The sequence below is a fragment of the Phascolarctos cinereus genome, unplaced genomic scaffold (genome assembly GCF_003287225.1).
Source record: "Phascolarctos cinereus isolate Bilbo 61053 unplaced genomic scaffold, phaCin_HiC Scaffold_5;HRSCAF=322, whole genome shotgun sequence".
Classification (NCBI taxonomy): domain Eukaryota; kingdom Metazoa; phylum Chordata; class Mammalia; order Diprotodontia; family Phascolarctidae; genus Phascolarctos; species Phascolarctos cinereus.
The window spans coordinates 123,755,880-123,782,921 of record NW_027555958.1 but is presented as its reverse complement, the minus strand read 5'-3'; the positions used below and the strand labels follow the sequence as shown (position 1 = coordinate 123,782,921).

The 27,042-nt window shown below is 38.0% G+C and overlaps 3 pseudogenes; 2 read left to right on the top strand and 1 right to left on the bottom strand.

Moving 5' to 3' along the window:
- Nucleotides 1–774: 774 nt before the first annotated feature.
- On the bottom strand, nt 775–1,386 carry LOC110208954 (large ribosomal subunit protein eL15 pseudogene; annotated as a pseudogene).
- A 12,944-nt stretch (nt 1,387–14,330) lies between these two features.
- LOC144457640 (trace amine-associated receptor 7a-like) lies at nt 14,331–15,449 on the top strand (annotated as a pseudogene).
- Nucleotides 15,450–25,441: 9,992 nt separating this feature from the next.
- LOC110208955 (trace amine-associated receptor 8b-like) lies at nt 25,442–26,486 on the top strand (annotated as a pseudogene).
- The last annotated feature ends 556 nt before the right edge of the window (nt 26,487–27,042 follow it).

Sequence of the window (27,042 nt, the reverse complement as noted above, 5' to 3'; positions counted from 1 at the left end):
CGTTTTTGGTCATCATTCCTCTCTTGGACCAAGAAGTAAAAGAATTTCTTTCTTCTCTAATGGATAGCTTATAATCTTATCTGATCCCCTCCTTTATTAGCCTTTCATTTGCTGTAGATAAGGCACCCATTTTGCCTATTCTGATTCCTTTCAAGAAAATCTCTGACATCTTCCTTATAAAAAGTTTTTATTTATTTTTCAAATATAATAAATCTGAATAACTTTTCATTCTGTAGTTAACATTTGTATTTATTTAAATCAGTATCCCTGAAAAGTTTTCAGCTCTGTTCTGAATTATAGAATTTTGTTGTTGTTTTCTTTCTTTGCCTTATCTTTCTTTCTTTGTTTTTTAAGAAAATGAAGTAAGAGATCAATCCCATGTATAGCCAATAATGAAGCTGAGCCTCCCTGTTAAATGAGTTAATACAATAACAATGGTTTTCTGCCCCCAAAGTCTTTGGTTTTCTTTATTTCCTTTATATTCTAATCAATGAGAGAACTACCTAAAGTTACCTTAGCCCTACATAAATGTTTTTTTGGAATGTAAGTGCGTTTTATCATTGTGTTTCTTATACCATTGCTTCTGTAATATTAATAATAATAATAATAATAATAATAATAATAATAATAATAATCACAAGCATTTATACAGTAAACACACCAGGCACTGTGCTAAGTGTTTTACAAATGTTTTCTCATTTGTTTCTTTTTTCCCTTTTTTCACCCTAAATTTTGTTTATTAAACATTTCAGTTTACAAATTAATGTGTACCAATTAGCAATATCGATGTAGTTGGAGAATATTGTGTTTTCTCCAAGCAGCACAATGAGATCCCCCAATGGTATGCTGGAATTTGCTACCTTTTCCAAGACCTGGGCTCTTCTGGCCAGCTGAGGTTAGCCTGCACATCCCTCTGCGTTTGTGCACTGGCTTGGTGATCCATTGAGTGTTGGGGTTGGGTCTGGTTTATTGCAAAGGGTCACTGACAATAACCTCAAAGAATTTGGAGGTTATATCTTCACCTACCCAGTAGAAATTCAAGACTCTTAGGGTCCCACAATGGCAGGCAGTATGCTCTTCTGCTACAGACTGAAGGATCCTGACAAACTTCAGCTGATTGACATCATGATGCACAGGTTTACCTTAGGTTGCACCCTTGGGAGGTGGATGCTTTTGCCCACCATGATGAACACAAATATGGTAGATGACAAAACCTTGCTTGGCCTTGTCCCCCAGTCTGCAAGCTTTGTTGAGTCTGGTGGGCTGGGCAGCTCAGTGTAGGGCAGACAGCTGGCAGTACTGCCAGCTGCACACACATAGGAGGGACCACAGGAAATCAGACTGCTTCTTCCTCCATAGCTGCTGGATGTACTTGCAGACCCCCATCCTGGCTCATGCTTAGCCAGCCTGATGGCTGCCACCAACTGGAAAAGAAAAGCCCTTTTCATTTGTTTTCCACAAGGACCCTGGGGAGTAGGTACTATTATTATCCCCATTTTATTGATGAAAAGGAGGCAAACAGAAGTGAAGTGACTTGCCTAGGATGACAAGTGTCTGAGGCTGGATTTGAAGTTAGGTCTTCCTGACTTAAGGCCTATAATTGATCCACTACACCATTGCCTCATTAGCAACAATATACTTCAATACCATAACATTCCCAGTGCAGAAGTCACAGCAGAATCTGTTATGTTTTTACAACTATTTGCTTATTCCGTTAATATGAGGCTGCTTTAATCAATTAAAACAGTCATAAAGTTAATATGGGATAACATTGATTTTAGGTTGTTGCTCAATTGTGTCCAACTCTTCTTGATCCATTTAAGGTTTTCTTGGCAAAGATGCTGGAATGGTCTGCCATTTCCTTCCCCACCTCATTTCACAGATAAGGAACTAAGGCAAACAGTGTTAAGTGACTTGACCAAGTTCATCCAGCTAGTTAAGTATCTGAGGCCAGATTTAAACTCATAAAGATGAATCTTCCTGTATCCAGGTCCAGCACTCTATTCCCTGTTACACTTAGCTGCTCCAATATTAGGTTGTAATTACAATTACACATACACATATATATGTGTATATATGTATATGCATATGCACACATGTATAATGCTATTGCCTACTACATGCTATCAAATATGTTGCAACTATGTATGTCATATTTTTTGTTACTGCTTGCTGTATAGCCATCAATTCCATGGAATGTAGTTTCCTTTCTCCTTGAGTAAAAAGGATATTTTAAAAGAGATGGTGGATGTATTTATTTTAAATCTTTAGGAACTAAATTAGACATGTATGTGAGACATATGTTGAAATGTTTTAATTTTTTTTTGATTTCAGTGCATGGAAGACCTGTTAGAAAACATGATTCTCTTTGTGTTCTGATTTGTGAATTGAATATTAAAATATGAGTCGAGCTGTGTCTTCCTCATAACTTAATTCTTTGACTCATATCGGTCTTGGATCCCCCTGGTGGGAACCAAATCCTCCAGCTTATCATCCTGGGCTTCCACTAGAGCACAGATTCTTTATAGAGAGTGCCTTGCCTATGGGTCAAAGGAAATTGAAAAGTTTCTCAACCATTGGTGTTGGTTTAGTAATCCATTGGGTATAGTTTAGTAAGTGGTCAGCGGATGCCTTCTGTTTTCTTTGTACTTCCTTGGTTATATACAAAGGGTATGGGCTGGTTGTATACCCCAGTTGAAATATATGGTGGCTATAGAAGAATTTTACACATTAGATTTTTCACAACACATCTGTCACTGTCATTAGCCTTAAAAGAGATAATCTAGTTCAGTGCTATTATGGTGGGCAATGGGCCCATCTGTGAGAAGTGTCATTCCCTGTAGTCTCCAGCTTCTACTGAGAAACCTGAGATGATCCACACTTTTGTTAGACAGAAAGCCCAACATGCTTATACAGATTGTTCTCTCTCTAAGGCAGGTCTAGGGGAAATGAAGTAAAACAAAGACATTAAAATGGAATATGGAACATCACAGATTTAGTGCTGGAAAGGACCTCAGAGGCCACCAAACCTAAGCCCCTCATTTTACAGATGAGGAAAATGAAGTGTTTACTTCCTGGGTCATAAAGTCATTATGTTGCTCCCCAGTCCTTCCCCCATCTTGGCTTTCTTGGGCCAGAAGTAATATAGGGAACCAGAGTTTTTTGAAAGTACCTTATTGTGGCCACATATCTGTAGCTGGTAGCCTGTTTCTGAAGTTCCAACATTCCCTGGTAATACAAGATTCATATTCTGTAACATGCATGTGTGTATGCACACATGTATATACATGTATATATATGTATGTATATATGTGTGGGTAAGTATATACATGTGTGTGAAGGTCATATAAAAATGAAAGACATCTATATTAAAAGAAACAGAGACTAAGAAGCTGTTGATACTCAGAGCAGGGGTGTGACATTGGACTGGAAGATGACAAGGAAAGAAGAAAAACTTAGAGCTGGTGGGGGCATGGTGATTCATTGTCAAAGGGCTCTAAGCTGTCTATGAACCCAAGTCACATTCAGGGCACTATAGCAGTAGGATGGGGAGATAAGGGTGATAAGATAGATGGAGTTATTGAGCATGGAGAAGAAAGACCTAGGGATGTATGGTAATAGACTTTCAAGTATTAGAAGAGCTGGCATGTGCAAGAGGAATTAAGCTTGTTTTGATTGACTCCAGAGGGAAGAAGGACTCAGTGGAAGTTGCAGAGAGATAGAATTTAACTTGAAGTGAAGAAAAATTTCCTGACAAAATTGAAAGTGTCTTGTTTTATTGTCACCTTGTCTGAGATCATTATTGCTACCCACACTTTTTTCTTTTTAGTTCACCTGCAGCAGAAATAATTTTGCTCTAACCCATTAATTTAACTCTGTGTCAATCTTTCTATTTAAATGTGTTTCTTATAAATAACGTATTGTTGGCTTCTGATTCCCAACATAGGGTGTTCTCTCTTCTGTCCTTCTTACCCTATTCACATTCATGCTCATAGTTATTTATTTTCCATCCAAGCTTCTTGTATTTGTTCGTTTCCTTTCCCCTTGCTCATCTTTTATAAAAAGAGAGAAGTGATAAAAAGTGTACTCAACTCTACTCATCTGCCAAATTGGGTTCCAGGAGGAACACCTACTAATTTAAGTGGCCCTAAACCTGTCCATAACCAGAAAAAATGGCACTCTCTCATCTCAGAGTAAAAGGTCTTTCCTTCCTTATCAACAGCTGCATCTTTATCTCCTGACTTACAAGATCAACTGTCCAGTCATCCAGAGGTTGAGTCTGTGAAAAATCAAGCACACTTGAGGAAGGGGTCTCAGGTACAGTGTATCCTCTGATCCACTTTTTAGGAGAACTTACCTGTTTAAAATGACCCTTTTTTGGACAGTTCTAGCTGCCCTTCTCCAGTCTTTCCTTAGCCTTCCCCAGTGTAAAGATGCCTTGTTCTCCAGGTTCTTGCCCCATTAGAGGGGTTCCATACATCCTAGAGAAATAGCTCAAATCACCTTGATTGGCAACTTCCTTCCTTGGGGATGATTTATACAACTTTCCAGAAAGGGACTGAGGGAACAAGGAACGATAATGCTGGAAGAATGAGGAAAGTGAAGTTTTACTCTATAATTATTGTGATTTGTATTTCACTGGAAGAAAGGTGATCCCCTAGCTGACTTGGTGATAATTCTGAGTCCCTGGATGGCTGTGTGGGAAAGTCCTTATTTAGTACTCATGGAAGAATGGGTCAGCTTTTCCCTAGAAGCCTCTAAGGGAGCAAATGGTTTGTATTATTCCTCTGACATGCGTCTCTGGTTGGGTATAAAGGTGTATGTGGTTTAGTGGGGGAATGCTGAGTGAGTAGATCTATGGGGAGAGGGTTGATATCATCTTCAATTTTGGACAGATTGAATGCGAGAAGCTAATGACCTCTTAGCCACTGCACTTCTTATGCATGATGAAGAATTGTTGACTGTTTGGGAAGTATCATGATCTTTGCTTTGGCCCTGATACTCTTGGTGCTGCTACAACTCATCGTGACCACCTTGCATTAGAGACCCACTATGTACTGCAGAGATCTTGCATCACTCACCACATGAACCAGATTGTCGAGACCTAAAACACGGTTATTCTGAAAGGAGAGATTTCTGTCTTTTGTCCTCATACACAATTTTTTTCTTATTTTTCTTCATGCTGGCCATTTGGGGGTGAAAGGGGGAGCTGTTTGGTTTTGCTTTTTCTCATACCACTGCCTATACAAAAAAAAAAAAAAGATTGTCTAACAAAAGCCCTGAAAATATTTCAGTGGTAGAAGGTACTTGAATAGTCCATCAAGATCTTGTCAAGGGGGTATGTGATGGGACCAGGGTCTCCACCCAACAGGAACAGGCTGGCCTCAACAGACAACACAGCAGTTCCTAGGACTCATCTCCTGCTTCTCTTGCCTTCCATTCCTAGAAACCTAAGGGCATAAAACAACATGCCCAAGTACGATTGGGGCTCCTCTGATTAGGTAGGAGTCTAAAAATTATGGGAATGCAATGCTCGACTCTGCTGATCAGCCATATTTCCATATGAAGATTGTACTGTGTGTCTCAGATTCTATACATCTCTGTATCCTTGTTGCATATCCTAACTAGGTTTGTGCTAAGTAAACTTCTTTTTATTAACAGTTCAATGATTTATGAGTACCTCATTTTGTTCCATAATCAAATAGTGTCAGATTCACTGTTAAGAGAGGTAACTCAATAGCACATAGGACTTGGCATAAAAACTGTGTTAGTTCTGTAGTAATGGGCTTCTCTTCTGCAGCAAAAGCATCAAACTGAAATATGACCCCTTCTCATTTGCCGATCCTGAAGGCTACTCCTGACTTACCTGTTGAAAATGTGTGTGGGGCAGCATTTTAAGGATGAAGTGGTTCTGCCCTCAGAAAGGCAAAGGCTTCTCCCTGCTTTCTCCATAAAATGAACATCAAAATGTTCAATTGTTTCTGCAGAGCAGCCTTTATGGGTCTGGAAATTAGTGGCACTTGCAAGTCAGACTGAATTTCCAAAGAATCCTGTAGCTGCTTTAACTCCTCCCCCTAGGGTCTACACACCCTGCCCAAGCCACTTCCAAGTACCAAAAGAGGAGGGAAACACTTCATAATGTTTTGGTAATAAACGAAACATTGTGCTGTAACATTATACCCCCCACCCCTAATCAGGCACACTGTGTGTGTGTGTGTGTGTGTGTGTGTGTGTGTGTGTCTTCTCTCTCTCTCTCTCTCTCTCCCTCTCTCTCTCTCTTCTCTCTTTCCTCTGTCTCTCTCCATCCCCCTCTTCTTGTGCTTCACCCTCTCTCAGAAATAGAAAGCAGAGAAAACTCAAATTTGATGTAATTTATAACCAGTCTAATACAACAAGCATATACTAAACCATGATTTCACAGACTCTGAAGATATGAAGACAGAAATGAAATAGTCTTTGCCTTCAAAGAGCTTACATTTCTTCAAGTAAAGTACTCTTCCAAGGTAAGTTTAACATGGTTTTCATTCAAAGATCCTGAATTTCAAGAGTAGATAATCATGAAATCATGGAAAATATGAATGAGTGTTAGTAATAATACACATCGGAATCATTACATGAACAGGGACCAGAGGGAAGTTACATAATCAATTAATGAACAGGGACAGTGCACAGTGCTAGTTACTGGAGATATGAAGCAGTCCTTGCTTTCCAGTGGCTTCTATACTAAGGAGATAACAGATTGTATATAATATTATATACATTATATTATATTATTATATTCTACATCTTACGTTTAATATGCAATATATAATTATAATATATGAAAGCAAAGTCTAGGGAAGGAGAAGAAAGGTAAAAATAAGAAAAGACTACAACTAGAAATAAGGATTGTTCTTAGTATAAAGAAAGTATGGGATTCTATGAGGTGGAGGTAAGAAAGGAAAATGCTTCAGCATACCATGGGGTGTAGCCAGTGCAAGAGTACAGAGATGGGAAATGGATTGTTGTGCATGAGAAAGGGAAAGAAGGACAGTTTGCTGAGATCATAGAGTGTGGCAAGGGGCATAATGTAGAATAAGGGTTGAAAGGTACATTAGGTCCAGGTTGTGAAGGGTATAAAAGCCAAACAAAGAAAGCAGTTTTTCAAAGTTTAACAGGAGACTATCAGTTAAGATGGAGAGATGAAGAATCACAGAGAAGGCCAGATCTCCAACAGAAACCCTGACAAGTTTCAGAAAAGGGCCTCCAAAAGACCTATCACAAAAAGTGGAAAAAGAAAGCAAAGTAAGCACCTCCATCCAGTATAGAACAGCATAATAAGACAGCAAGAAGACTGAGAGTTGGGAGTGAGAGGGGTATGAGGGAGTAGAAATGAAGGAAGCCAGAATCAGCTTAGATAACTGTGGAAGCAGTGAAGATGATAGGTCTGGTAACTAGGCTAGAATAGGTGAGGAGAGAGAGCCAGCCTAAACTATGACAAATGGACCAAAACCCAGCCAGTACTTTGAACAGGGCCATCACAAGCCAATGTCTGTCAAAATAATCAGGCATCTGAAGTGAGGTTCTAGCTGTGGCCTGATAGAACAGAACACAGGGATAGAATCTCACTCATAGGTCACTGCAGAGATAGACAAACCAGTCTGGTCACACACTTCTCAGGGCATTGGGAACCACAAAGATGGACAAGGTTAACTCAATGCCTAGGTGTCAATGTCAAGAGACTTATGCAGGAGTCCTGGAACCAACTTGTCTTCCAATGTTTTACTAGATCCTATGAGGGCCACAAGCAGGAACAGACCCAACTCTCAACTGAAGATTGGGCAGAGAGAAACAGAAAGAAGACAGTAAGTACAGTAGTTTCTTAGATTCTCATAATATTTCAGTGTCATCTGTAAAGATGTGATATGCTACAGAATATCATTTGTAAAAGCCTAACTTTTCCTTTCTCATAGCTTCATTAAGAATGCCTATGATGTATATAGCTCATTTCCATGAAGTTTTTACGGAGGTGGTTCAGTATGCATGAATAGTTATTGGCAATTTAATTTTCTCAAACTGTTTGAGGTTCTCTCATTTTAAAAGTCTTCAGAATCAATTCCTTAAAATGCTCAAAACTATATTTCCTCCGTCACACACACACACACACACACACACACACACATTTTAGACAAAAGGCTAGCTAGCAAGAATAGGAGACTGCCCTGTCATTCATCAAGTAAGACAGTTGCATATGCATATCCAGATCCAGTGAAATGAAGGTATTTTCTAAATTTCCTAATAAGGAGAGAGGAATGAAGGGAACTTAAGTCTAATTGGCCTATTCAGAAAGAATGGGGTAATGCTCATTCTCTTTAGTAGTTTCAGTATACATTCATCCTAGGATACTGAGGCCATACTAGTTAGACTGGTTTTCTCTAATCAACACATCCATTTTCTAATTGGACATTAATTTTGAACTTTGCTGTAACAACGCAAAGATCTGACTGTACACAGAAAAATGATTTTTATTTTATTTTGCCTTTTTTTTTTGGTGAGGCAATTGGGGTTAAGTGACTTGTCCAGGGTCACACAGCTAGTAAGTGTCAAGTAGAAAAATAATTTTTAAAAATAACTCCATGTTCAAAACCATTCATTTCTTCTGTATCAAGAATATTTTGGCTCACTTTTCCAAAGGTTCTTGTGGTATTTTATCCTACTCACATTTGCTCAAGATCATACTGGCTGAATTCCCTATCCCCACATTCTTTGTTAGACAAAAATGTCTAGTGTTCCAGTTCCCTTTTACCATTTGAAAATGATTAGATTTTATGAAAGAATATTTACTTCATAGATACAGCAATAATAAAGGTACCAACATTTCCCCTCAATACCTTGGGGTTACATTGTGAACTTTATTCAGGTCCAGATGTGGCTAGGCTACTGAATGATTTTTTGTCTCAGCCACTACTGGTCTTGGTCCAGAGGTCACTCCCTAAGGTCACTGTGTTTATCAGGGCATTGATGCTGTCCTGCCTGCCTTTCTGACCCTTCTAAACTCATAAGATTGAAGGACCCAATCCCTTCACTTTAAAATGGAAAACAACAAAAGCAGATGCCAAGGACAAAGGCCCTTTCATGCCTCAGAGGAGAGAGAAACCTAAGGCCTCTCTCCTTATAGCATTGTGTTTTCTTCAACACTGGGAGCAAAGAAGTCATTAAGGTCCTACAACATTGTAGCTTGAGAGAATGAAGCAAAGAGGGATAGCTGAAGCTGAATAAGTCTTTTGAAGATGTCCCCATTCTGGCTGCCCATCCTTCCTAACTACTTGGTTAACAGACCAGAACTAGTTATAGAATGTTAGCATATGCTCGACAGTCTCTCCAAGGCACTACCATTCTGTATCTTCACGATACTGTCATAATCAGGTTTCCCAGATTCTTTGTAAATAAAGACACAATCCCAGGCATAATACACATGTGCAAGGCTCCTTTTATGCTCTTCCTTTTAAAGATCAATCAATAAGCTAGCATTTGTTAAGTATTTACTTCATGCCAGGTACTATGTTACAGGTAATACAAAGAAAAAGATAAAGCAGTCTCTGACATAAGGAGCTTATATTTCCATGGGGGAAATAATAATTACATATAAGTATATATAAAGTTATATATAATATATAATAATTGCATGTGTCTCTGTATGTGTGAGTGTATAAAATGGTGAGAGATTTCACTTCAACCACCATGACTGTAATCAAAGAAGGCTGAGACAACTGGAATGAATCAATCAATCAAAGGTAAAAACTAGGTTCCACTAAATCCTTAGTTAATTTGGGAGTCCTTAAGTGCTCTGATCAGTGATAGAACATATATGTCATATAGGCAATTTCTTGCAGTTGAACTCTGGGTCTGTGTATAACATAGTAAACCACTTTGTAATTTGCACATTACAGGATCAAGCAGGTATAGTCAAGGTGAAATCTAATGATGAAAGATTTCTGAGTGGAAATTGTCCTGAAGAGTTCATAAAGGAGGTAATAGTTTTATTTTGTTTTTTGTTTTTTGTTTTTTTTAACTTCTCTTCAATCTCTGATCTCCTACGTGTTTACCTGGTAAGCTTTGGGAGTTTCAAAGATTTAGAGTTCCCTTTAGTACCAGTAGCAGTGTCCACAAGATCTGGTAATAGTGTCCTTAGAATGACTGATGACATCATCTGACCAGGAGCTGAGAAACTTTTTGGGAACAAACAGGCTCACTTGGGAAAGGCAACTTCAGAATCCTACAAGAGCACCAATCCTCACAGGCCATAAGAAAATTCTCTAAGAACATTACAAAAACTCCACCAAAGAAGAAAGGCACTTTTAGTAAATAGGACCTATGAATTAAGTGTGTTCTCTAAGTTTGATCTCAGTATCTCTAGTGACATTTTGTGTGCAAAGGAAGACTATGCCCCTAGTTTGGGAAGATGGTTTCTATAATAACTGGGCTGGTTATTCTTATTTTGCAAATAACTTTTCTAAAAGCATATTAAGCCTGGCTGATAGCTAATAAGAAGAACTCTTGTGGGGGCTCTTATGTGATGATAACAATCTTCTCCAGCAGATTGTTCTTCTACCATACCTACTCTGTGTTGCTTTTATTATCTTCGGTATTTTTCTACCTACTGCCTCATTTTCTGCTGCCTTCAAACACTCCCCTATCTTCTTCATCCTTAAGACTCTGACCTGATATTGTTATCCTATTTCTCTCCTCTCCTTTCAGAGAGAGAATTTTTTGAGAAAGGTGTTACTATTCTACCTCTAATTCCTATCCTCTTACTCTCTTCCAAATCTTCTGCAATCTAGATTCTGATATTATTCAGCAAAAACTGCTCTTTTCAAAGTCTCCAACGATCTTTTCATTGTCAAATATAATGGTCTTTTCTCATTTCTCATCTTTCTTGACCATTCTGTAGCCTTTGACCTTGCCAGTCACCATCTTCTCAATACTATCTCCTTTTTAGTTTTCATGACATCCCCCCTTCCCTGGTTTTCCTCCTACTTGTCCAACTTCTCTTTATTAGTTCAACATCCATATCACGCCTACTATCTAGGGGTGCATCCCTCTACTTGAAGACTCTAAATGAGGAGTTTTTAACTTTTTGGTGAGTCATGGAAACCTTTGTTAGATTGGTGAAGTCTAGGGATGCCTTATCATAATTTAATTTTTAAATAAGTAAAATAAAATTCATAGGATTAAGGAAGGAAACAGAGGGGAGAGAGAGAGAGAGAGAGAGAGAGAGAGAGAGAGAGAGAGAGAGAGAGAGAGAGAGAGAGAGAGAGAGGGAGGGAGGGAGGGAGAGAGGGAGGGAGGGAGGGAGGACTGGAAGGAAGGAGGAAGGAAGGAAAAGGAAAGAAAGAAAGAAGGAAAACTCTTATTAAGAGTTTACTATATGCCAGATATTGTGTTAAGCACATTACAAATATTAACTCTTTTTATCCTCTCAACAAAAACATTGAGAGATAGAAGTTGTTATTGGACTCATTTTATGGTTGAGTAAACTGATTTTGACAGTGGTTAAATGACTTGGGAGGGGTCATAGAGCTAATAAGTGTCTGATGGTGGATATAAACACAAATTTGTACTCCAAGCATAGTGCTATATCCACTGAGCCACATAGTTGCTTCTACATAGGAACCAATTTTACAAAAATATTTAACAAGATATGCTTGTTTAAATAGTTCATAGAACTCAGATTAAGTCCTCTAGGGGAACCTTTCAATTATCTCACATAATCATGTTTTTCAGCTCCTCTGGGTTCAATTATCATCTCTAGTCACTTTCTATTCCTATTCTGGAGTCTCTATTCCTAGATCTCTACACTAATCTCCATTCTTATCTTTAGTTCTACATCCAATAGCCTTTTGTACATCTGAAATCTTGTATCCTGTAAGCATCTTAAAATCACTCTATCAAAAAAAATGAGCTTATTATCTTTCTACCAAATGTCTCCCTGCTTACAAATGTTCCTGTTACTCTGGAAGGCACCATCATCCTCAATCACCATGGCTCCCAAACTCAGAGTCATGTTGGTAATTTCACTCAATGCACATATTCAAGCCTGCCAAGTATTACCCTTTCTTCCTTCACAACCTCTCATATATATCACCTTCTCAACACTCACACAGCTACCATTTTGGTGGAGTTCTCATCACTTCATTCTTGAATTATTATTATTATTATTAGTAGTAGTAGTAGTATTGTTTGAGCGGTTTCCTTATATCGAGTCTCACTCCATTCCAATCTATTCTCCACTAAGCTGCCAAAGTGATGTCCTAAACCACAGATGGCATGCCTCTACTTAATAAACACCAATGGCTCCTTATTACCTCCAGAATCAAATACGCAATCCTCTGTTTGGCATTTTAAGCCTTTCATAGAAGAGGGGGTCTTAGCTGACACTTGAAGGAAGCCAGGGAAGCTCTGAATCAGAGACGAGGGGGAAGAAAATTCCAGGCTTGGGGGAAAGTTGGTGAAAACACTTAAAGGTGGGAGATAGTGTCCCATAGGAGGAACAGTAAGGAGCCTGTGCCACTGAATCTCAGATGACATTGAAGGGACTAAGTTATAAAGAAACTGGCAAGTTTAAAAGGAGCCATGTTCTTTAGAACCAAACAGAGGATATTATATTTCACCTGGAAGTAACAGGGAGTCAGTGGAGTTCATGGAACAGGGGGATGCTATGAACAGATGTGTGCTTTAGGAAGATCTATTTGACAGATGAGCAGAAAATGGATTAGAGTGGAGAGGAAAATCACATCAAAAAGTCAGAGGAAGAAAACTGAAGCTAAGGAAAAAGAAAAGAAAAATTAGTGGAAGAGGAAGAAAGTATAACAAGGCATGGAGAAAAGGGTGTAGGAGTGATGAACCGGTGACCTTGAGGCCACATGTGGCCTTGTAGATCCTTGGGTGTGGCTTTTTGACTGAGTCCAAGTTTTACAGAACAAATGCTTTTATTCAGGGGATTTGTTCTGTGAAGTTTGGATTTAGTCAAAGGGCCACACTTGAGGACCTAGAAGACCATATGTAGCCTCAAGGCCATAGGTTCCCCTCCCTCATAGTGCACAGGGCTTAGAGGGCATCAAATCCAAGCCTCATAATTGATAGAAAAGAAAACTGATGTGGAATGGTTGTGACTTGCCCAAGTGGCATTGCTGGGATTTGAACCCATGACTTCCTGCAGTGCTCTTATTTATTCCCTCACAGTTTACTACACCACAGCCTACTCCACAGTCCTTTCTCTGACCTAAAGACAAAAGACTCAGGGCTCTCTCCTTTTCAGTGGTTTGCTTCACAAATCAATTTCCCTCTGTGGAAAATTTTGGGAGGACAAAGATTTACATAGAAATTTTTAAAAATCGTTCAGAGAGCTAGGAAAAAAAAGCAACTAAGTGGATCAGCGGATAGAATGCAGGAATTAAGTAGCAGGAAGACTTGAGACTGATCTCTGCCTTGTACCCTTTCAAGCTGTGTCACTGTGGGCAAGTAACAATTTCTTAGCCTCAGCTTCCCCATCTGTAAAATGGAGATAATAGCATCTATTTCACAGTGTTGTTGTGAGGATTGAGATAACATATATAAAGTTCTTAGCAAACCTTAAAGTGATATGTAAATGTTCATTATTATTATTAAAATGTACACATATAATACACATCATTCTCCATGAGATAATGAAATTCATAGAACAAAGTACATGTGAATAGATTGCACATGTTACAAAATCAAATGGATAAGAGATTTCCTGTAGATTTAAAAACAGCATTTTCTTTTCAGAAAATGACTGAAAAAAAGTTTCTTTCCTCAGTTCACACTTCACTCTATAGGGATTTGATCTTGGAGGTTTTGAGGGGATGGGATTTCTTTGGCTGATCTCCTAAATGCTTTCAGGGTACTTTGGGCATTAACTTTTAAGTGATGCCAGGGGAGAGAGCACTGGAATAAAAGCTGACCTTTGAGCTGAGTGATCACATCACATCTCATTACTCTTGATAAAGACAAGCTCCTCTGAAGTAAAGAATAATTTACCAGTGGGTCAAAATGAAATTTTCTTAAATAAGCAGCTAAGGCATTTGGATGTCTTCATGGAAATCTTTAGTAGATTTGCTGAGACTTTTACTTGAATTGCCTTGAGATTAATTGCAAAAGTGTTTCTGAGTTACATGGTCAACTTCTGAATATGTATGAGAAGATTTGTAACATGATTTATAATTACATAATTTATAAAAAGGAAATGATTCATAATTTATTAAAGATAGTAACTGAGATTTTTTAAGACATTAACTCAATGCATCTTTTATTTTAAGGAGATAATTCGAGATTTCAATAAGACCCAAAAATACACAAGCTAATGAAAATTCTGCAAGGTTCAGAGAGCAGACTCATGAGCCGCAATGGGTCCTAGCCTGCAGCAGTACAGCTCTGCTATGAGAACATCAATGGGTCCTGCATTCAGACTCCCTACTCCCCAGCACTACAAGTCATCCTCTATCTGGTCTTTGGCTCTGGGGTTGTCCTTGCTGTCTTGGGAAACCTCCTGGTCATGATTTCAATCCTTCACTTCAAGCAGCTGCACTCCCCAGCCAATTTTCTCATTGCCTCTTTGGCTTGTGCTGACTTTTTGCTGGGAGCCCCTGTGATGCCCTTCAGCATGGTGAGGTCAGTAGAGAGTTGCTGGTATTTTGGAGAGAGTTATTGTAAATTTCACTTTTTTTGATGGATCATTTTGTTATTCTTCCATTTTTCACTTGTGTTTCATCTCCATTGATAGATACATTGTCTTCACTGACCTCTGGTCTACCTAACCAAGTTCACTCTGAATGTTTCCTTGGCGTGCATTGCACGCTCATGGCTTCTTGCTATTACTTGCATCTTTTCACTTCTTGGTACTGGTGTCAGTGATGATGGACTACAAGTATTAGTAAGTGCCCTCACCTGTGTGGGAGGCTGTCAGATGGCTATGAATCAAACCTGGGTACTGATAGACTTTCTGCTGTTCTTCATTCCCACTCTGATCATGGTCATTCTTTATTGTAAGATTTTTCTAGTAGCTAAACAACAGGCTAGAAAGATTGAAAACACAAGAAAGGAGAATCTTCATCCTCAGAGAGTTACAAAGCCAGAGAGTCCAAGAGGGAGAGAAAAGCAGCAAAACACTGGGCATTGCAGTGATTGCGTTTGTGATTTCATGGTTCTCCTGTTTTATTGAAATGATAATTGATGCTTTCCTAGGGTTCATCACCCCAACCTATATTTATGAAATTTTAGTTTGGTTTGCTTATTTTAACTCAGCTATGAACCTTTTAATATATGCATTCTCTTACCCTTGGTTTTGAAGAGCAATTAAAGTGATTGTCACTGGGAAAGTCTTCAGAAGTCACCCTTCAACAATAGATTTGTTTTCCAAGCAAGTAAAGGTTTCAGATAGAAGAAGTTAAAATTCATTTGAAGGATTTTTTTTCAAGGGGTGGAAAAACCTAAGATGCAGGAATTTTTAATAATATGTAAAGATTATGCTGCTCTTTACATTAGACACAAACTTCCAAATTCAGTCCCAATAAGTAGCACTTGGTTAAATTCACTTGCCAAGTCAGATCACATGGTTTCATAGCTTCCCACCAGTGTCTGCCTGTACTCATTAGGCATCTGTTTCTGTCTTTTAGTACTGGATTCCTTTGACTCTTTTTTTCCCCCTCTTATTTCATAGCACTTTTTATTCCATTTCCTTTCTTGGATTAGCATTTCAAATGAAGTAGAAAAGTCACCTATTTTAAGTTTTGTCAAAAACCCATTTTTTTTTGGTTTTTAAATTTTGTCTGTGATGTATCTGCATTATTCTTTTTTTTTGAAGGTTGTAAATAGCTCAAGTGATATTATTTTAAGTGATATTTTTATTCTTCTTAAGATTATTGTGTTTGATGATGCTCTCAAATATGCTTCTTCTTTCCATCATTTTTTTCATATCCTTAATGGTTGTTAGTTGTATTGAATCCTTCCTTTTTCAATGTGTGGAGAATATCTGAATTGCCCTCTGTGGCACTGCACTCTCAATTCAGATTCTATGAAAAATGTAGCTAGAAAACTGTTCTTTTTACTCAGAAATAAAATGTACTCGCTACGGAAAAAATAAGGTCTGTTGTCAAAATTCCATTTCAAAATCGAATCATTATTTTCCATCTCAATTGAAGATAACATGCAAGGTTCTAAACATGATGGTGCTGTAGTCCATTGTCCCTGCATTAGGCTGTTGTATACCCTTGTAGGAAATGATAATCCAAACATTTGCATTCTACTGAGGAACCATTTTCGTAACTCTTTTGTGATGAGCCAATAACATTGCCATATCTAATAACTGGAGAGATCTACGCTTTCCTTCAGATTCTTTTCTAACACATGTTGGATATTTTAGTTCTCCTCTGTTATACTGCACTATCAGTTCAGAAGGTCTGGTTGATTGGGATAAAACATATCCCTGTTTACATATAAAATCTGTATTATCACCATGTAAAAAGTATCTCTTTCCTTCAATATTCCACTTCATTGCTATGTTATTATTCTTCATATGATCAGCGTTAACAATGCCTGGCTATTTTGCTAAAAGGTACTGTTGTGGTTTAGGGGTGCTGGAACCCCAAAATTCAAGGGCAGAAAACATGGGTTCTGCCTGGAAAGAATTTGAATCAAGTCTTTCAGTCAGAGACAGGGTTTATTAAAACACCAGTTGAGGTGAGTGAGATTTTAAGAATTGGAGCTATTTGTGACCCTTGTATTGACAAGCAGGCCAGACTCAAGGAATCTGAACCTCTGCATTATTCTTTATCTCTGTCTCAGGCTTTCTTTTTCTGACTCTCTTTCTCTCTGTCCATCTCTGTCTCTCTGTGTCTTTTTCTATCTATGTCTCTGTCTCTCTGCCTTTGTCTCTCTTTCTCTATCTCTCTGTGTCTGTCTCTCTGTCTCTCTCTCTTTCTCTCTCTCTCCCTCCCCCTCCTTCCCTCTTTCTCTCACTACCACCCCCTCTAATTCTCTCCAGCCCATTCAATATCAGCTCCATTCTGTATCTAAGAACTTTCTTTTTTCCCTACTGTTTTAAAGACTGAAGTAAAGTATAGCTCACATCTCCAACAAATAATAAAAACTTACTGCCACCTTTGCACAGGCAGTCCCCTGGGCTTACTTTAATGCTTACTTTACTCACCTTTCCTTCCTAGTATCCCTAAATCATTTTAAGGTTCACTTCAAGAGCCACCTCATTCAAGAGTCCTTTCCCAACTCCCCCGATGGTTAGCCACCTTCCACCCTCCATATTACTTTATGTTCATTTTGTATGTGCCCTGTGTTTACTTACATATTAACATGCTATGTATCCCAGGAGAAGACAAACTCTTTGGGATCAGGAACTAACTTTTGCATTTATATCTCCAGTCCTTAACACATAGTAGGAACTTAATAAAATGTTTATTGATTTATCGTCTAAATAGGTAAAAAAAAATCACTGGTATAGACAATGGCTTTATTACCAAAGATAAAGATGTTCTTTACTTTTTGTGTCCTTATTTCTTCTTCAACCACTGAACTACCTAGAACTGGCTTTACCCACCCGAAAGTGTTATTTGGTTTATAAATTGCTTTTTAGTCATTTCTATTCTTTTTTTTTTAATATTTTATTTTTTTCACCAGTTATATGTAAAAACAATTTTAACATTTGTTTCATCGTTATTATTTCACTAATACCAATGACAAATTAGTAATTATAACAGGTTCTGATTTGCTTTCACATCTATTTGATCATTCCATTAATATAATAGACAACTTCCACAATCTGAGAAGTGCAATAATTCCTGTTCAGTTAATTCTCTACTTCTCCCATTGACAAATGGTCAAAGGATATGAACAGGCAGTTTTTCAATGAAGAAATTAAAACAATTTATAGTCATATGAAAAAAAATGCTCTAAATCATTGTTGATTAGAGAAATGCACATTTAAACAGCCCTGAGACATTTTATATCAATCAGATTGGCTAAAATGATTGAAAGGAAAAGCCACAATTGTTGGAGGGGAAATGGAAAAATCGGGACACTAATTCATTGGTGGGGAACTGTTTAGTGATCCACGTACTTTGGAGAGCCATCTGGAAATGTGCCCAAACAGTTATTAAACTGCCTATATCCTTTGACTCAGCAATACCACTAGAAAGTTTATTTCCCAAGATGTTTAAGGAAAAAGGAAAAGAATCTATGTGTTTTAAAATATTTATAGTAGCTCTCTTTGTAGTGCTAAAAAACTGGAAATTGCAGGGATGACAGTCAATTAGGGATTGGGTGAACAAGTTGTGGTATATGACGGTGGTAGGATACTATTGTGCTATAGGAAATAATAAGCTTGATGATCTGAGAAAAACATGGATAGACTTGCATGAAATAATGAAAAGTGAAATGAGCCAAACCAAGAGAACATTTTACACAGTAATAGCAATATTTTTTAACAACTTTTAGTGACTAAGTCATTTTGAGTATTATAAATACTTAAATTAACTACAAAAGACCTATAAAAGAAGATACTACCTTCATCCAAAGAATGATAAATAGAAGTATATATAGAAATATATATGTATATATGTATTATATACATACCAATATACGGATTTGTGTCTACTGGTAGCCATCTCCAGGAGAGGGAAGAGGAGGGAAGAAAAAAGGGGGAAAAAAAGAAAGTTACATGATAACTTTATTATACATTTAAGAGAAATAGCAAGTTATATATAATAAATTTGCAGTTTTGGGTGTAATCATCTTTTTTTTCCTATTCTACAATGTTATGGAAATGCTTGCTGTATTTCTTAAATTCAGAATAAAATAAATAAAACAAAAAATTTCTGCACATATTTCAGTTAGCTATTACAATAAGGATGCAAAGATTATTAAGCTTCTGTGCAAATAAAAAAAAGTTGTCATTTAAAGCACTAAGGATTACACACTTTTTAATGCCTCATATATTCAGAAATTCCAAAGTATTTTTCTTTTCTTTTGAAGTAAAAATTAAGTGAAAATAAGTTGTGGATGTATTGTTTTTAGGAAGCACTCCATTAAAGATCTTAAAACACTCAAAAAGCGTTACTAGTTTTTTGTCCATGTCAGAGTACACCAGAAGCCTCAGGAAACCTAATTCTTTTTGTGCTGTGATTTGTGGAAACCTAATGGATGCCTATGTCAAAATGTGGGGCAAATTTTCTAATTTGATACATATGCATGTCAGCCTTGGAACTTGTTGTGAGAGTTGGATACATTGTTCTGAGGAGCAACTGGTCATCAGAATCTAGCTCAGTTCTAGCGCTGAGCCTTCCTAATCCTGGTTCTAAGGACCGGGCAACTCTGTGCTTTCCAACCACACCTGAGGGCTCCCAGGAAGCTCAGGAAGCTCGGTGGCAGAGGAGGTGGAACCCTGGACCTGAAATAAAGAGACCTGAATTCAAACCCAGCCCCAGACACTTATTATCTGTGTAACTGGGGAAGTTATTTAACCTCTGCCTCAGTTTTCTCATCTATAGAACGGCAGTAATAGTAATACCTACCTACAAGCATTGTTGTGAAAAACAAATGAGGTAACATTTGTAAAGTGTTTTGCCAAACTTAAAGTTCTATATAAATCCTAGCCATTATTAATTAAGCTGTTACGGGGTTTTCTTGTTTATGTAAAAGTGAAAAACAGGGTGGGCCTGGGAGGATGTGAAATTTTTAGTTTCCATACCTTCTTATTACATGACTTTTGTGGAGAAGTTATATCTACTTCAGTATTGTTGTATAAGCTTTTTTATCAAAAGTAATGAGAACGTGGGCAGCTAGGTGGCACAGTGGATAGAGCACGGAAGTAAGGAAGAACAAAGTTCAAATCCACCCTCAGACCAAACATCTAACACTTACTAGCTGTGTGACCCTGAGCAAGTCACTTAACCCCAATTACCTAAAATTATTTAAAAAATCATTAAAAAAAAAGTAATGAGGACTCAAAGATTGTTGAGCTCCCATTCATTAAGACAATCTTTCTGCTATCTAGACAGGCAGACCACTCTGCTTATGGTGCCCACTGCCATTATCAAGTACAGTGCTAATTATGTATCATAGAGACTTTAAAATCATGGAGCATGCAAAATGGGAAACTGTCTATAGCATGGTTAGGTTACTCAAAGGCCTGGTCTCCAGTCCTACCACTGATGCTGCTAGGATTGCTCCATCCAAATCCATTATACTCTTCTCTACAGGGCTTTATGCTTTCCTCATGATGTTAATCTGTAGAGTAATATCCAATGAAGGGTTAGGTCCACATCTTATTCTGCTTGAAAAACCAAAATGTTTCTCTCTCGTTCATAGAAATATATTGTTTATCTCTTACCTTTCTTGAGAAGTAACATAAGGAAATCCACACACCCAGATCCCACCCAGATCTCCCATTCCCTACTGCACACCATAAAGGACTCCTAGGCCTTGCTATCATCCCTGACCACTCTAAGGAATCCCAAGCTCTTCCATATATTCTACCATTGAACTTTCACATATAGACTTCATCTCCCAATCAGAAAGGGAGCTCTGCAATAGCAGGAAATGTCTCAAATTTATATTAATACTCACAGCACTTAGTAAAGTGCTTGGCATATAAAAAGTTCTCAATAAATGCTTTTCTATTCTGTTCTGAGCCAGGAAAATTGGATGTATCTATCATGAGCACTTATCTCTGGTGTGGTAACTCTAGGGAATGAGCTTTTCACTTGTCAACAGAATTTTGAATGCAGTCCAGACTGGACCAGTCTGTAACCTGGGAAAACAGAGCAGGCTAGAGGCAGATGTATCAAGAATCAGGTAGTGGTTTCAGAGTGAGAAAAAAAACTTGCAAGTGGAAGTCCTCCCAAGTAGGAGGGCTTGACATCTTGGGGTGCAGGCAGTGTTAATACACCTACTGGACTGAATTGCATGGGTCCTATTGTCCCAAGTCTTGGGAGTATTGATTACTCTATGGGGTACAGAACCAGAGTTCTATGATGGAAACAGAAGTACAGTGCAAGGAACAGCATTGTGAGCTTGTCAGAGAGGATGTTAGCACTGAGGTCCCTGGAAATAGGGGGAGTGAACACCTGATGCAATACACTTTGCCAAGGGTGAGATCATCCAGAGGGCAAAGGATTATTGTTATGCCAAGCTCAAGGCACAGCTCGCTTTCTGGGCCTTAGCTCTGGGAAACAGGGTTATCTCCACAGTATTTTGACATACTCAATATAGTTCAAATTCCAGTTTCTCTTGGTAGTACAAGGCTTCTTATACAGAAAGACAAATGTCTCTCTTCTCTCCCTATGACGCTCACTGGAATTTTTCCTTTTTGCTTATCCCCAAATTTCAATCTAATACATGTCTGTGGTTGTTTACCTTTATCATAATATCATTGATGTAATATTGGACATAACCAGTCCAAATTATAGTGACAAATTCTTCCATTTTCTTGTGAACAATCCTGTTGTACTCGGCAACTGGTGACATAGTTCTTAAGCTCTTCAAGGTAGAATGGTAGAAAGGATGTTGACTTCATACATAGACGATCTGCTTTCAAATCTTCATCTCCTTCTTACTTCCTACCTTGAACTTTACCTCCCTGGGTCTCAGTTTCTTAATCTAACCATGACCAATTCTCAAGTACGGTTACTTGCAACACTTGGTCCACAATCCTTTAACTACTTCAACCTTGTTCTGGTTGATTTGGCCTTGTGGCACCTCCTTGAATGAAGAAAGAAAGAAATGATGTAGCTATTCAATCCTAATTGACATGGCAGAAGTTAGGAAAGTTATTTGTAAATGACATTGAGATAATTTCTGAATATTATCTTCTGAGTCAGAACTGAAATTAAAGTGGACTGCCCTTTCCCCTCTTCTGTTTTTTTCTCTTCATTCTTGACTTGTAGTGTTGAACTTCCATAAAATTTAATCCTTTAGCTACCATATAACATTAAATCTCTGAATTGATATTGCCAATGATGGTAGGGAGCTGAGAAGGTCTCATTATAGGTCCAGAGTCTCCCCAGCAGCCTGGATAGACCAGTGTTGGTATTTGCTTCAATGTTGGTATTTGAAATAAAAAAAGATTGACAGACAAATTCATCACCTACTGGGTATTAGAAGAACAAAGGAAAATGACCCAGGGCTATAAATGTTTTGTGTTCAGAGGCACTAGTCACTTCCCATTCAGCTTGGGATACACCATTCTAGATGCATCCACAATGACCCAGCCTTCAAGAACATTGATTTCCCCTCTACTGGGTCTAAGAAAGGTCTGCACTCCTTAGAAACTGTGCTCACTGTAATCAGGGGCTTTTTTTTTTTCCCTTTAGTCATTTCAGTCATGTCTTATTCTTTATGACCTCATTTGGAGTTTTCTTGGCGAAGGTAATGGAGTGGCTTGCCATTTCTTTCTCCAAACCATTTGACATATGAGAAACTGAGATGAGCAGGGTTAAGTAACTTGCCCAGGGTCACACAGCTAGTAAATGTCTGAAGCCAGATTTGAACTCAGGAAAATGAGTCTTCTTAACTCTACACGCATTGCTCTATTCAGGACAAACCTAGCTGCCCAAACAACACGTGCTTACTATCTTCCTATTCATTATGTGAATTTTATAGCCATTAAGTAACCATACACATAGAAAAGGACTATCTACTTATTTACACTTAATGCAGAGAGGCAGCATGACATAGCAGATTGAGGCTTGCTCTTAGAGTCAGAGTCTTGACTTAGAGTCTAGGGATCTCCTCCCACCTCTGACACTTAATACATTTGTGACCAAAGGCAAGTCACATGCCCTGTCTTCATCCAATTCTCACAGATTATAAATGACAGATGAGTTGTCAGCTGTCATTAGTGGAAGGAGTTTCCATATCATCAGTTCCCAACAACAATAAAATGACAGATAGATAGATATAGTCCTGGGGTGTATGGGGTGTTCCAGGAACATTGGCGCCTCTAGCTTGAGGGCCTGACAAGCTCTTTTCAGGGCTGCTTATCCACCTTTGGTTTCTACCTGTCACTCAATTGTCACCTATGACTCTAAGAAGCTGTAGCAGGCACAGCAGCCAAACTGGGTAAAACTGTCTTGGCAGACAGGCTAACCAGGTTGACGATAATCAACAGTCCTCAAACCCATTAGTGAGTTAAGGGTATGTCTACCTCAAGCATGTGAATACTCCTGAACCCTGTGGAATGGACAGATGAAAATAATTTGTTCCAACAGACATGAAAGTAGCTGAAGCAGTTGCTATGGAAGGCTAAGAACTTGGTCAGGATATTAAAGGAATTAAGGTACATCTCAGGCCATTGCCAGTCTGACTTTTGTCCTGCCACTGGACTTTGATGACTCTGGAAGAGAGAGTGAGGCTGATGACTTTGTGCAACTCTGACTTATTTAAATCCAATTCACCAATGGGGAAGACATGCCCCCGCCATGTCATTGGTCCTCTTCAAAAATGAAGGACAAACAAAACCAAGTGTAGCCCATCCCAGCCCCAGACAGTTGCAATTGTTGAGTAGACATATCAGGACAGAATATAGTTTGGAGGCAGGCACCACTGTGCAATTTTACTCCAATTTCGGTTCATATCTTAAAGACAAGTTGGGGAATTCTTTGTGCTGCACAGAAACTCACCAATGAGGTCAAATGTTGATTTGGATTTCAAGGTATTACTTAATCCTAACATCTTGTTTTGTTATTTCCTTACAATGCATACACACACATCTTATATGGATAGATGAGGGTGTAAGTATTGTGTACATGTTCTGTATACACACATTATATGTGTGTAAATATATCTATATGTTATACATATGTGTGTGTGTATAGTACATGTATATGCCAAAAGTCTTAGTGTAGTCTTAAGCAAAAAAAGGTTAAAACTGCATGAATACATTTGTGACACCTTATGTATGGAGGGGCAGCATTCACTAGTAGAAGAAAGGCTTGCTTTGTAATTATGAAGCCGTGAGTTCTGACACATGCTGGCTCCTGAGAAAGTTTTTTTAGCCTCTCAATACCCTCCCCCTGATGCCTCCCTCAGAGCTCTGTAACACCGCAAGTTACACAATAGTTGCTGATTTGCTTTGTAGAAAGACATGTCCATAGTGGAAGTTTCTCACATTGATGAAATATATGCACGTTTATAGCACACACATATGTATATGTAAAATATATATTCAGAGTTTCCAATAAAACTCTCCTCTGATGCCTCAATGTAATATGGAAATGACTAAGGGTTTCAAAGATTCTGCTAATGAATCCAAGTATATTCAGGAAGAACAAAATTAAAATGACTTAAAGCGTGGATGCAATAATTGCTTGTATGTTTGTGGTCTGGGGATCAGCTAGCAATGGAAAAATTTCTTAAAAAGTTATTGAAGTGTTATGCTCTAAAATGGGCAGCCAATACCTAAAAAATAAAGTTTATTGTTTAATGATTGGGAGAAACTATTAAAACACACCTACTTATGTGTATATATACATATGTATGTATATGGTTTATACGCATGTAGTCAAGGTGTCCTGAAAGAAAATGCAATTTTAAGCTTTAATAGCTACACATTTTAACATACACATGCACACACACATACCCACATCTCATATAAGTGTGTATATATGCACACACACACACACACACACATATGAGGTGCCACTACATTGACCATAAATTTGACCATCAAAAAAATCCATAGAACAAAAAGACATACACATAAATGTGCAAATCTCACAAAATGAATAATTTATTTTCCTGTAAAGAGCAGTATACCAGAATAAATTCCTTACTAATGGTAATTGGAAAAAAAATTGCTTCTCCTAGTTCACACCTAACCCCACAGGGATTGTCTCTTAGAGATTTTCTGGCACTTCTTTGGCCCAGTTCCAGAAAGGTTGTGGTACTTTGGACGTTAACTCAGAGCCGAAGGCATGAAGAAGGACAAAGTAATAAAAGGTGACCTTTGCACTGAGAAATCCTTTAGTATCTACTAAACTTTGCAGAGCTTGTCAGAGGTACAAGAGAATATTAGAGGGAAATGTTACCAAGCAGAGAAGCACTGACTGTCTTGGTGCTAAGGATCTTTGGTAGACTTATTCAAAGCTTTTAATTTAGTGATTTTGAGATTAGGGAAAGCAGTTCTACTGAGTTAAATGGACATATATTGAGTATAACAGAGGATTGGGCTTCACTGTTTATAGGAAGGGGGGAAAGGAAGTAAGCATTTATATAATACCTGCTATGCTAGGCAATGTGTTAAGTGTTTTACAAATATTGTCTGAGTGAAATGGATCATAATTCATGAAGGATAGTATTTGACTTTGAACACACATGCATTTTATTTATCTTTTTTTTTTCAGGAATTTTGGAAATGTCTGATAATTTTCTGTGATTACCAAGCAATGAGTCCCAGCCTGCAGCTGTACAGCTCTGCTATGAGAACATCAATGGATCCTGCATTAAAACCTCCTACTCCCCAGCACCCCGAGTCATCCTCTACCTGGCCTTTGGCTCCAGAGTTCTGCTGGCCATTTTGGGAAACCTTCTGGTCATAATTTCAATCCTTCACTTCAAGCAGCTTTACTCTCCAGCCAATTTTCTCATTGCCTCCTTGGCTTGTGCTGACTTTTTGGTGGAAGCCACTGTGATGCCCTTTAGCATGGTGAGGTCAGTGGAGAGTTGCTGGTATTTTGGGGAGAGTTATTGCAAAGTTCACTCTTGTTTTGATATGTTATTTTTTTATTCTTCCATTTTTCACTTGTGCTTCATCTCCATTGATAGATACATTGCTGTCACTGACCCTCTGGTATATCCAACTAAATTCATCCTGTTGGTTTCAGGAATATGCATTGTGTTCTCCTGGCTCCTTCCCATTACATTTGGCTTTTCACTTCTTTACACAGGTGTCAATGATGATGGGCTGGAGAAATTAGTGAGTGCCCTCACCTGTGTGGGAGGTTGTCAGATTGCTGTGAATCAAACCTGGGTACTGATAGACTTTCTGTTGTTCTTCATTCCCACTCTTGTCATGGTCACTCTTTACTGTAAGATTTTTCTAGTAGCTAAACAACAGGCTAGAAAGATAGAGAGTATGAACAGCAACACTGAGTCATCCTCAGAGAGTCACAAAGCTAGAGTATCAAAGAGGGAAAGAAAAGCAGCAAAAACACCGGGCATTGCAATGATTGCATTTGTGATTTCATGGTTCCCATATTTTATTGAATCAATAATTGATGCATTCCTAGGGTTCTCACCCCAACATATGTTTTTGAAATTTTAATTTGGTTTACCTATTATAACTCAGCTGTGAACCCTTTGATCTATGCTTTCTTTTACCCTTGGTTTAGAAGAGCAATTAAACTGTCACTGGGAAAGTCTTTAGAGGTCACTCTACAACAATAGGTTTGTTTTCTAAAGAAATTAAGGTTTTAGACTGAAGAAGTTAAATGTGGAACACAGTTAAAAATGGAACAGGTAAATTATTGTGACACGAAAGTATACTCTCTTCATTCAGTCCATATAGTTTCAGGGTTGATATTTAATAAAATTTATTTACCATGCCAAATTGCATGTGAATAGTGTTTACCAGCTGTTTTCAAAGTTACACTCCAGTTTCTATCTTTTCTCATTAGACATTGGTTTTCCTTCATTATTTCAGTCTTCGACCAAAGGGTAAAAGGATTTTTTTTCTTCTCTAATGAATATTTTATAATCTTATCTAAACCCCTCCCCCAGTTAGCCTTTCATTTGCAGTAGATCAGGCACCTATTTTGTCAATTCTGATTCCTTCCCACAACAACTGTGATATCTTTTCTTCCTTTTAAAAGTTTTTTTTAAATAGGTTTCAGAAAAAATAAATCTGAATAATTTTTTATTGTGTAGTTAACAATTGTACTTATTAAAATCAGCAGCCCTGAAAAGTTTTCAGCTCTGTTCTGGGTTATTGAATTTTGTTGCGGTTGTTGTTGTTTCCTCCTTTACCCTATCTTTCTT